Source organism: Ictidomys tridecemlineatus, chromosome 13 (genome assembly GCF_052094955.1).
Source record: "Ictidomys tridecemlineatus isolate mIctTri1 chromosome 13, mIctTri1.hap1, whole genome shotgun sequence".
Classification (NCBI taxonomy): Eukaryota; Metazoa; Chordata; class Mammalia; order Rodentia; family Sciuridae; genus Ictidomys; species Ictidomys tridecemlineatus.
The window spans coordinates 96080989-96092277 of record NC_135489.1 but is presented as its reverse complement, the minus strand read 5'-3'; the positions used below and the strand labels follow the sequence as shown (position 1 = coordinate 96092277).

The 11289-nt window shown below is 48.6% G+C and overlaps 1 protein-coding gene and 1 long non-coding RNA gene across 3 annotated transcripts in view; one reads left to right on the top strand and one right to left on the bottom strand.

Annotated features, from left to right (window-relative positions):
- LOC144370058 (putative serine protease 47) overlaps positions 1–11289 on the top strand; it is a 405363-nt gene that overhangs the window by 252950 nt on the left and 141124 nt on the right. The gene's annotated exons all lie outside the window — the stretch shown is intronic.
- LOC144370043 (uncharacterized) lies at positions 3202–4404 on the bottom strand. The gene is made up of 2 exons (XR_013429967.1): positions 4184–4404; positions 3202–3697 (listed from the first exon to the last, which is right to left on the bottom strand). It is a non-coding gene; the product is annotated as an uncharacterized LOC144370043 (long non-coding RNA).

Genomic DNA, 11289 nt, shown 5'->3' with positions numbered 1-11289 from the left:
GGCTCCAGATACCATCACACTGGGGTTAGGGCTTCACCAGGTGAATGTGAATGAGGATAACCACATTCAGCACCTAGTACAGCACATCATAGAGGAATCCAAGCACAATCATGCTGGTCAATGCAGCCCTTGGTGTTCAGGTTGGCATGAGTGTCCTGGAGTCCAATGTCAATACTTTGAGGTGCACATGACTGGGAAGTAGTAATAAAGTTAGGAAGGTATGTTGGTCTGCCGATGAAGGAGGGTGACCTTGTGGACACTGATTCTGATGAATTCCAGCCCAGTGCTTCGGTCTCTGTCCCGACGGGAGCCCACCATGACCATGGAAGAGGGCCTGCAGAAGGGTTGGAAGGAATGGCAGCGCACCAGCAACTTTGAACGGATGGTCTTCTATGAGACCTCACAAAAGTGAGCTAGCTTCCGGGGCCCAGAATCTAGGTGGGAATCCAGGGTTTGCACAGCAGGGTGGGTAGGGCATGTCACCTACCTATGTGTTGGCTCTGAGGGGTCTAGCTCTCCAAATTGCAGCTCCTTCTAGCTGAAGCGCTGGACATCCTCTCGACAACAATCCCAGAATCTCCAGCCTCAATGTTTGTGATTCCAACTGTGTCTTGAGGTTCAGGGTCCCAATGGGGAGGAGAAACCAGTCCAGCCACACTGACTCCTTCTCCTTTGTTGTCTGGGCAGAGGTAAAGAGTTCCACTAGCCTCACACACACCACCTGCCCGGGAACTGGCACCTCTTTAGAGTGGGGACTACTGGAGCTCATGAAAGTGGTACGCGTTCAAGCCAATGTGCCAGAAGGGGGTGGCAGTGAAGAGTGCACGGTCAGGGGCATCCAGAACCTCAGATGCCCTAGGACAGGTCTGCGATCTTTACTGCCTTTGCTCTATGAAATCCCAGACATTCCAACAAGTGAAAGGAAGAAAAAGAACCAGCCCTCCAAGGAAGCAACCCAATGTTCTCAGTTTAGCTTCCACCTCCACATGACCCCTCCTGTGCCTTTCTTTCCCAGGTGATCCTTCCAAGGCTCAAGGTCCCAGCCTCAGCATCCCTTAATTGGGCCAGGACCCTCATATACATCATTTCCCTGACCAGTTTCTGGAACTTGCCTGATCCATGTGGTTCCTGGCAGGGACAGGGGAAACAAGGGTCACCTAGGGGCTATGCCGCGTCACTCAGAGCTCATTCCCTTCAGGTGCTGGCTGATGTGGTGTTCCCTCAGAACGGCCATTCCTCCTATGTAGCAGCTCCCTCCTGGGCTGGCCTGGCCCACTTCAGGACACAGATCCATATCTCTGCCCCCAGCTCCTCCCTGGTATGGGGCTAGCACCTGCCTGCTATGGCTGACCTGCTTCTCAGCTCAGCCTGTGCCTCCCTTGCCCACCAAGGTTCATGGAGTTTGAGGCTGCGGAGGAGATGGAGGATCCAAGGATGCAGTTGACAGGGGTTTTCCAGTGCCGACCTCCTCCTGTACCTCCAATGCTGCAACTTTCAAAGCCGCCAGTCCTGGAGGCTTTCCAACGCCCAGGTAGGGTTTCCTCTTTCCCACAGGAGCCCACGACAGTCTCTGAATGGTGACAAGGGCTAAGGCAAGTTGTGGTCTCAAATAAGACCTTTTCCTCAGTGTGGGGGATTTGGTCTTGAAGCAGAACAGCCCCCAGCCCCTGAGGTCCCTGCCACCCAGTCTAAACTGCGTATTCACCCTTACAAGTACACAGCTCCTTTGTCTCCTTGTCTGTCCAAAGAACACACATATCATCTGCCCAGGACTTGGGTCCTGGAGGGTAGAGAACATGGAATTTCAGTCTCTCTAAATGTCCTCCCGCTAGACTCTCCTAGATGGCGCATCTGGTGCACTGTTATATCCCTCAGGTCCTAGGTCAGGTTGCCTCATGCATGGCATGCCAGGTTAGGTCCACTGAGCCTTGCCTACTACCCAGGGTTTGGGATGAACACGGATCCCTCATTCATGCACCACTCTGGTCTTCCCTGTCCTAGGGTGCACCTCCAGAGAGACCAACCCCAAAATACAGCCTGCCTGCTCATTAACAGCCAAACCAAAGGCACCAGAGACCAAGGTGCCTGAGACAAAGGCACGCAAGACCAAGGCGCGCAAGAACAAGGTGGCCAAGACCAAAGGGCCTGAGACCAAGGCGCCTGAGGAGATCCCACCTGAAGCCATCCAAGAGTACATGGACATCATGGATGAGCTATTTGGGCCTACCACCTTTCCCACATGGGAGCCCTCCCACTTGTCCACAGAAGAGCTTGCTGAGATCTTGGGAGAGGAAGGACTGGAGCATCAGGCAATAGAGGATTTATACCCAGACTCAAGTCTCCTGAGCTACGTCGATAAGGACTTTATCAACAAGGTGGGCTGCGCCTACAATCTTGGTGTAGTCAAGGTTGCAAAACTCATGGAATTGATCATCTAGCACAGATTCTCAGCAGAGTTGGTGTGTGTATGTGTATGTGTGTGTGTGTGTGGGGGGGTGTGCATGCACACACACACACACACACACATGCGTGCCCTCTTCTAAATGTTTGTAGCAGGTCGTTGGGCTATAATAGCCCCATGGTGTAATGAGAATGGGATCATCATTGCTTCCTGTTTCTACTAGAAGTCTTCCTGACTTGGGGCTATTTACTCCCAAGGTCACTCACACTCTCTTCCTTCTCATCCCAGGCAGAGAACATAATTCACTCCCGCTTCCTGGAAGAAATACTTTCCTCTGAACCATGTATAGATATCTTGTCGCTAACAAAAGAGCTGGACCAGGAGGAAGAACTCACGCCTGCCCAGGTAGAGAGGGAAGTAGGGTCCCCAAGTAGACCAGGTAGGAGGTACACGGGTTATACTCCTCACAAACAATGGCAGGAACACCAGGGGTTGGGGAGAAAGAAAAGATAGAGAAGAGAAAGAGGCACCACAGAGAACTATGGAGGTAGACAAACCAGGTTTAGGGGAGGTGGAGAAAGACACCACGTGGATAAGGCAGAGAGCAATACTGGCCAGCTAGGAGACAAAGGGACACAAATAGACAAGAAAGGGAGTGGCCACAGGTGGACAGAGGATCAAGGGATAGCACGTAGATGAGGAAGGCACAGGACCCTAGTCATGTGGCCCACAGGACGTCATCTGTCCCTATCGTACCTATGATCCATGTTTCCTTGAGTGACTTCACAGGACACAGGATGTAGAAGGGAAAGGAAGGAGACAGAAGATTCATGGATGGGTTCAGGGCATCAAGAAGAAAGCCCAGGAGGGTGGCCAGCAGAGACTCAGTCTGTCCCTTCACTTCCCACCTCCCATAGAAATGATTGTCCCAGTCCCTGTGGCCCATGTCATGCATGTAGAAGAGTTGGCCAGTGCCCATATTCTCCTTCAGCTTGTGAAGAAGCAGCTCTGCAGGGGCCTCAAGGTCATGGTATGTCCCAACAGGACTCAAGAGCTTCCCAGGCACCTGCCAACCAAGGTGCAGAGAAGCGGAAGCATCACACTGATCAAGGGGCCAGCATGGAGGACTGGTCCACAGAGGTGGCTTCCCAGGTCATGAAGAGGCGCAGGGCCATGGAGCCAGAGTTGCTGGGATCGAAGGACACTGCTGTCCTCCAAGGCCGTCGTGGGTCATCCTCGTTGGGGACCATCCACTCCAACCATCCTCCCCATAATTGCAGATCCTCCTCCTTAAACCTGGGGAACAAAGGCGTAGTGGGTCCCAGAAAAGCCACTTCTGCTGGGGGGCCACATAAGACAGCCAATGGCTGCAGTGTGGACGATGAGCTCCAAAGCCTGGATTTCCTCCTTATCTCCCAGCACCGCCTGCTGCCCTGGGGACTGTCCCAGAGCCAGGCCCCTCCAATAGAAACCCTGTGCTCAGGAGACCAAGCACTCCAGGCCCCACCCCCCAAGAGGGGACGCCTCAGCTCCCACCCTCCTCCAGGTGCCAGGACCATGAAGAGCGCTCTCACTGGACGCTCATGCAATGTGCAAAAGATACCCTGCACTGGGCCTCCCCTCCAGGTCATCGGAGGGCAAGGTGTGGACCTGGAGCTAGGTGGAACCTCACGGCCTCAGAAGAGAAAGTGTGTGTCATCTGGCAACCAGAAGAAGAGGCCCTGAGGACAGCAGTGTTGGCCGGTGGCCTCTGGGGTGGCTGCCCCTCAGGCAAGATCTCACCTTTGCTTCATTCTACACCAGAAGGGCCAAAGGTCTTCAGCTTGTGAAGACCTTCTTCCCCACACAGGGCAGTTCCTGCGGGTTCTCAGGAAAGTGAAGGGGGTGGGAGGGTACAGGGAATGTAGTAAGAGGGCAGGTGGGGGGCAGAAGGGAGGGTACTAGAGGGGAGGGTCACAATGTTCAAGCCTTGGTGGGAAGCTGTACCCTGGTGGACTGTCAGTTATAATAAACGCAGTTTGGTAGGAAACATCTTCTGCAGCTGCTGCCTTCTGCCATGTGGTCTGTGCACATCGATGCAGTGAGAACTGAGAAGAGATAACTCAGGTTGCCAGGACCAAGGGAGCACAAGCGTCCATCCACTGGGTCTTGTTTGCAGATTTAGACTGGTTCTTCCTCTTATCCTAGGACAAAACCCTAATCATCGCACCATTGAAAAGGCCTCTCTTGGTTTAGGGAATCTTCTCTGGGCATCCCTTCATGATCTGTGTCCCTTAAACATCTCTCTTACCAATTATCAGAGGGCCAGACATGAAGAGGAATCACAAAGAGGCAAAGCACATCTTCCTTGGTGGTGTAGCTCTGGGATCTGAGGACTGACATGTGGCTCTCAGACCGTAGTGTTAGTCCCCTGACACTGAATGTCATCAAACCCCAGCTCCTAGTGGCAGCAGTTCTCCTGTTGCTTTCCTGGGGGCAGCAGCCAGCCACTTCCTAAAATGCCCTGGAACTCATCTGACAGACCTAGCATCTCCTGTAGCTTGCCACTGCTCTGGGTCACTCTCTGTGCTGGCCACCTTAAGGTTGACCTGCACAGTTTGCCAGTTTTCAGTGCGACCAACTCGTCCTGCTCCAGTTGAGATGAGAGTCTGAATCTACAAACTCTACCCATCCCTAAGAGCCTTCATTAGGACTCATGCTGCAGCAGAATGGGAAGAGGTACAGATCATGAAGGGATGCACAGCCACTGTTGGCATAAGGAGATGGGGAAACAAATTTATTTGAATTAAATAGATGGGCTCAAGCATGCAGTGTCCTAGCAGATACCCCCAGTATTTCTGCCTAAGCATGGTTAGGGGAAGGACTCCTTGCTCTCCAGGCTTGGGACCACTTAAGGGCCCCCAAAGGGCGGAGTCATCTGGGCAGGACCTGATATGGATGCAAAAGGCTCTGAGTGACCATGAGGCTTTTGTGGCAGCCATGGCCATCACAGACAGGGGCATGCTTTTCTATAACATGCCTCTTGAGATCGTTGGTCCCTCCTGTGTCCTTTGGAAGGAGAGTCACTTTGGAGCCTTCAGTCCCCTGTGCCATTAACCAGGTTTCTGGCAATAAGCCTGGAAACAGTGGTTTTGTCTTGTTTCTTAGACAGCTTCTTTCTCCTCTCCTGAATGATCATGGACAGTGTGCTTGGACTGATCCCCAGCATGGCCATGGTCTTCCTGTGTAGGTGGCCTGAGGAGAGATCATGGCCTTCCTCCCACCCTCCCACCCCCTCTACAGTCCTGACCATGAACTCCCTGGGGACCCAGCAGCCTGGAGGCTCTGACTGCATCCCAAGGCAGAACCACCACTGACATAGCTCTGACCCTTCCTAGTGTCATCCCTGCCCTGACCACAGCCTGACCTGTGTTCCTTGTGGCCGTCCCAAATGTAACCAAGTTCTCCTACAAACCAATGAGAAAAAGAAACTGAGGCTACACAACATGGATTGCACATTTACAAAACCGGGAAGTTTGCAAAGGAGAATGGTTTAATTACAAGGAGGCTAAAGTTTAGTGCTCCTGATAAGAGCTGGAGTGAGTTCTGACATGCACAAAAGGGATCAGATGTGATGTAGTTTGTGGTCTGTCGTGTGTAATCAAACACCATGGTTCTTCATAGGACACAGGTTCCATGGGTTTCACAGACAGGGACACAATGTTTTCTCAAGTATTTCTTGACAACTTTGAGCCCTCCTGTCTCATTTGGATGGAGAACTGCTTTGGAGGCTTCAGGCCCCTGTGCCATTAATCAGGTTTCTAGATGTAATTCTGGAAACAGTATGTGTTTAGACAGCTTTTTTCTCCTCCCCTGAATGATGCTGGTCAGCGAGGATGGACAAAACCCCAGCATGGCCATGGTCTTCCTGGGTAGGTGGCCTGATAAGAGGACAAGGTCTGGCTTCTAGGGGAAGAAGTCACAGCGCCCTAGGGAAATGTCAACTGACACCACCAGCAAGACCCACTCCCCCTATTACTGATGTGCTCTGCTTTCTGACGGTGACCACAGGGACTGGCCCCTTTTGGATGCATGCCCTTGGTTAGCTGCACCTTCATTGAAACTCAGTTGAAGAAGCTCCTCCTGGTGTCTCTGCACTGGGTAGGCTTGGTCAGAGTCTCCTGTTTCCCGGGACCTTGGCCAGCCTGTGCCATGCCAGCCAACATCTGAGCCGTGGTCTGCTAACATCTTAAAATTTATACTTTAGCTCATTATAAAAAACTTTAGGAAGACCTTCTCATGACACACATCACTCATCAAATATTGGAATTCTAAGGTTTTCAGTAGACTTTCGTAGACTTTGCCTCCATATCAGCAATAAATTCATAGACATAGGCAAAGAGGGCTGAACTGAGGGAAGGGGTCTAGAGAGATGCTCTAATATAGGGGGCAGTTATAAGGGGCTGTAGGGACTGCTGTCCAAGAGGAATTAGTCTGTGGAGTGGGTAGGAGCCCTCCTGGTTAGAGAGCTGTGTAAAGAAAGCCATGATGTCTCTCAGTTCTCTTCAGAGCAAAAGAAAGCTACATTTTTTTGCATGAGAAATTCATGTGGGCTGGGGCTGGGGCTCAGCAGTAGAGAGCTCGCCTAGCAGGTGCAAGGCCCTGGGTTCCATCCTCAGCACCACATAAGAATAAATAAGTCAAATAAAGGTATTGTGTCCAACTACAACTAAAAATAAAAATATTTTTTAAAAAGAAATTCATTGTGAGCACTTACCACCAAGTGGAATAGAAACCCTTAGGGCGTGGGCAGTAGTAGGGTGGTTTAGGCCTGGGGATGGGGGAGAAGGAGACATGGGAAGAGACAACTGATAGATGAGTTAGCTTTTGGTCACTGTGACAAAATACCTGAGAAAATCAAGTTCAAAAGAGGAAATTTAACTTTGGGTCATGGTTTTGTGGTTTGTTTCTTTGTTACATGGTAACTTGGACACATTGCTTCAGTCCAGCGGGAGAGCACTACACTATGGCAGGAGCCGTAGTGAGAATTCCTCTTCACCTCATGGCTACAAGGAAACAAATTGGAGGACATGGTCCTCTGCACATCAAGAGCACCCCACCCTCATGACCGAACTTCTTTCCATTAGGCTCTGATACTTACAGTTTCTGTCATTTCCCATTAGTGGAGATAACACCTCTGAAGTGGGGGTTTAGGATGATCATGTTTTCCTAGGTTAATTTTTAGGGCTGTAACACCTGCTTCTGTTGAAAGCACTGACTTCCCTTGGGCCTCTACTGGTGTCTGATGGTGACCTTTAGATGTCTTGGGGCTGACAACCCCACAACTGGATCACACCCACGCCACCACTTTGGGAACCCATGTCCTCTAAAGAACAATGAAGTTGATTACTAATGACAGATATGACCCATTTCACCTCCAGTCACTTTCGTGCATGCCTGAACTCTCCCCAGTTCTTTGTCCCATAAATAGCACTAAACCTTGGCCACCTTGTGGTAAAATCATTGTTCTTTGCCAACCTCCCCATTCCAATGATTGGCGAGCCATGTGGTGCGTAGCTTCCTTTTTACATTTTTTTTCCTCACTGATTCGTAGGAGAACTTGATTGGATTTGTGCCAGCCATGCTCAATATAGGTCAGGCTGAGGTCAGGCTGTGTCACACACTGTGTCAGTGGGGGTCTGTCTTGGGATGGAGTCAGGACCTCCAGGCTGTTTGGTCTCCAGTGAATGCACCCATCAGGGCTTAGAGGGGACAGAAGGGGTGTGACTTGGGTTATATTAGGGACTGTCTATAGTTGGGTCAGTCCCAGGTCAGGGACAGGTCACACGCTCCACTCTGCACTCTGGATGGTCAGGGGCTGTGGGGACCTGAGCTGAGCCAGACCCTGCCTCTGGCTGCTGCTGCTACTGCTGTCGTCCCTGAACCCTGAAGTTTCTCTCCCCACACCCCCAGCCCTTCACACATACTGTGAGGGGCCAATGGGAATACCCGGGTACAAGAAGACCTGCAGCCAGTGAGCAGAGTTTTCAAGGAAGGTGTCATTTTTGCATTTATTTCTTATGCTTTTGCTTCATGTCTGACCATACACTTCAGGACTATAGGGAACTTATTTTATTTGCCACTGTCAGGAAAAAATATCAAATGGAGCAGAATTGGTTCTGGGCACTTGGAATGAAGCAAGAAGCCATTGTTAATCACATACCACTGGGAACCACAGCTCAACCTTTATCTGGGCTGCACCCCACCCCACCATGCTGACCCAAGTGGGACAAACTACCTGTTCCTGAAACACGATTAAACTCTTGATCTTCTGGACAAACCACTCCTTCCACCAAACTATACAGAGACTTAAATTGTACTCATGCCCCTTCCTACAAAATGGCTTATTTTTTCCAGCACGGCAGTCTTCATTCGTAACTCAGTGCTGTCATCCCCAAAGCCCTTGCTGTTAAGGCTCTCCATGCAGCCAGGATGCACTTGGGCAGGTGCCCAAGTTGTAGGTGTTGTCAGGTCTCCAAGGTGATTTGCACTGGCAACCCAACTCCACATTAGGTGCCTTCACCATTATCATACCATTTTTATTTTTCCCCTCAAAACAGTGTTATTGAAATATTATTTATATACTATAAATCTCACTCATTACAAGTAGACAATTCAATGATTTTTGGTAAATTCATGGATTTGGGCAATAATCACCTAACTTGCTATCTTCACTCTTGCCTCCACTCCTAGAAAAATGTCAATAATTTTAAGTCCTTTTTTTTTTCCTATGAGCATTTCCTAGGCATTCCAGATAAATAAAACCACAGAACTTGTTGTCTTCTGCATCCAGCTTCCTTCACTTAACATAACCTATTTGAAGTTCTAGGCAGGTGCCTGTATTATGCTTCTTTTTATTCCATCCCATGGTTGTATCACTATGATATTTGTTTACCAGTTGACAAGCATTTGGTTGTTTGCAGTTTGGAGATATTATGTACAATGTTGCTATGAATATTCCTGTGAAAGTATTTGTGGAGACACATTTGTTTTAACTATTTTATTTTAATTCTTTAGTTTACTTACTTTCTTTTTGGACATGCAGTTTTGTTTTTCTTGGGTAAATTCTGAGAATTGAAACTGCTGGGTCATGTGGTAAGTTTTTGTTTAATATTTTATAAATTTCCAAACTGATTTCTAAAAGGTCTCTAATTTTACATTCCTGCTGAAATGTGAATGGGTTTCACTTTTTCTACATCCTTGCTAAGTTTGGATATCATCTCTTTTATCAGCCATTCAACTCAAATTAAGCGGTCTCCCATTTTAGTTTTAATTTGCATTTCCCTAATGCCTGATGATGCGGAACATATTTTCATGTGCTTCATTACCATTCACAAATCTTTTATTTTTCCAAATAAAAAAATTAATTCCAAGCTCGTCCAGTTTGTATATTATTATACTTATTAGTGTATATTAATTGTACTTAGACACATTCTCATTGCCAAACCCAGAAGCCTCTTAATCTTAAGCATCTCTTACTCTAATAAAGTGATCATTAAAATTAGCCATTGCACCAGGTTATTGATTAAATATTTAAAGGTATTATTTATGTTATAATATCTTTTGATTTCTAGAATTTCCTTTTGACTCTTTCTTGGAGTGTCCATCTGCCTGTTGACATCGCCCACAATGTATTCATAATTATTTCAGATTCTTGATCTGAATTTTTCAAAATGCCCACTAAATCTAAGCCTGGTTTTGATGTTTGGTTTTCCTTGAAGAAATGTTATCTGATTCTGTTTCTTCTTCTCCTTCCTCATCCTCTTCTTTTTTCTTCTTCTTCTTCATGTATACCTTGAAATTTTCTGTACAAAGTCACATATGATCTGCTGGGTGAAAGGTTCATCAATGTGCAGTGCGATGTTTTGTGCTTATCTGGTGAGTATTTTAGGCTGTTTACTGTTTGACATGGCCATGGGGGTGACAGACTGTATTTCCTCTGCTGTCCTTACTTTCGTCTCCGCTCTTGCCTGTTAGTTGCCCAGTGGATCCTTACTGATTATGGGCTGAGACAGTTCCTTCCTCTCTCATTATACAGAAGCCCTACTGAGGTGGTGCTGAAGTGAGCATGTGGGACAGGAAGCACTCCCTAGTCTTAGGATTAGACCTCACAGTCTCACAGGGAGCCTTCATGCACTCCCAACCATGATAGGGCAGGAATGAAAGAGGGAGCAGGAGGTTGATGTTTGCCACTCCAAGTCACTTAAATGCAGATAAAGTCATAAAGATCAGCTCTGGCATGACACTTTCTCCTGTAGCAGCTTTTATAGAGTAGAACTAATACTCTGGTAATAGTTCAGAATGGTTATTTTCCCCATGCCATTGCCACAAACAGGGGTACTGTTTGATCCTCTGGTCTAAAGCCTGAGAACCTGACAAGGCTCCTGGAGGTAGCACCCAAGGGAGTGAGGGACCCCAGTGCTCCCATGGCCTCTCTGGAGTTCAAGTCTCCAGCAACTGCTCCACTGCAGTTTAGGTTTCCTCACCCAGCACTGGTGCCGGTGCCAGGTGTGTGAGCCTCGGCTTCCCTTCAGGTACGCCTTGAGTCTCCAGATAAGAATGTCTCTGCAAATGTGAGGGTCACCGTTTGCCTGGGGACCTCAATTATCTGAAGGACCTAAGAAGAGGTGTGGATGCTCAGTTTGTCAGCCTTCCTGTTTTGAGAGTGGGAGTGAGGACTTCCAAGCTCCTTCTGTTCCAGGCTGGAAGCAGCATCTCCAACGACCTTGGCTCACTTCTTGCCCTCTACAGCTCTTCTACAGTTGATCTTCCAATGAGCAGTAGCCTGTTTCCTTGCACCACCTGTGAGGGTAGGGAGGCCCTAACCAAAAATTTCAAATCCTTCCTCC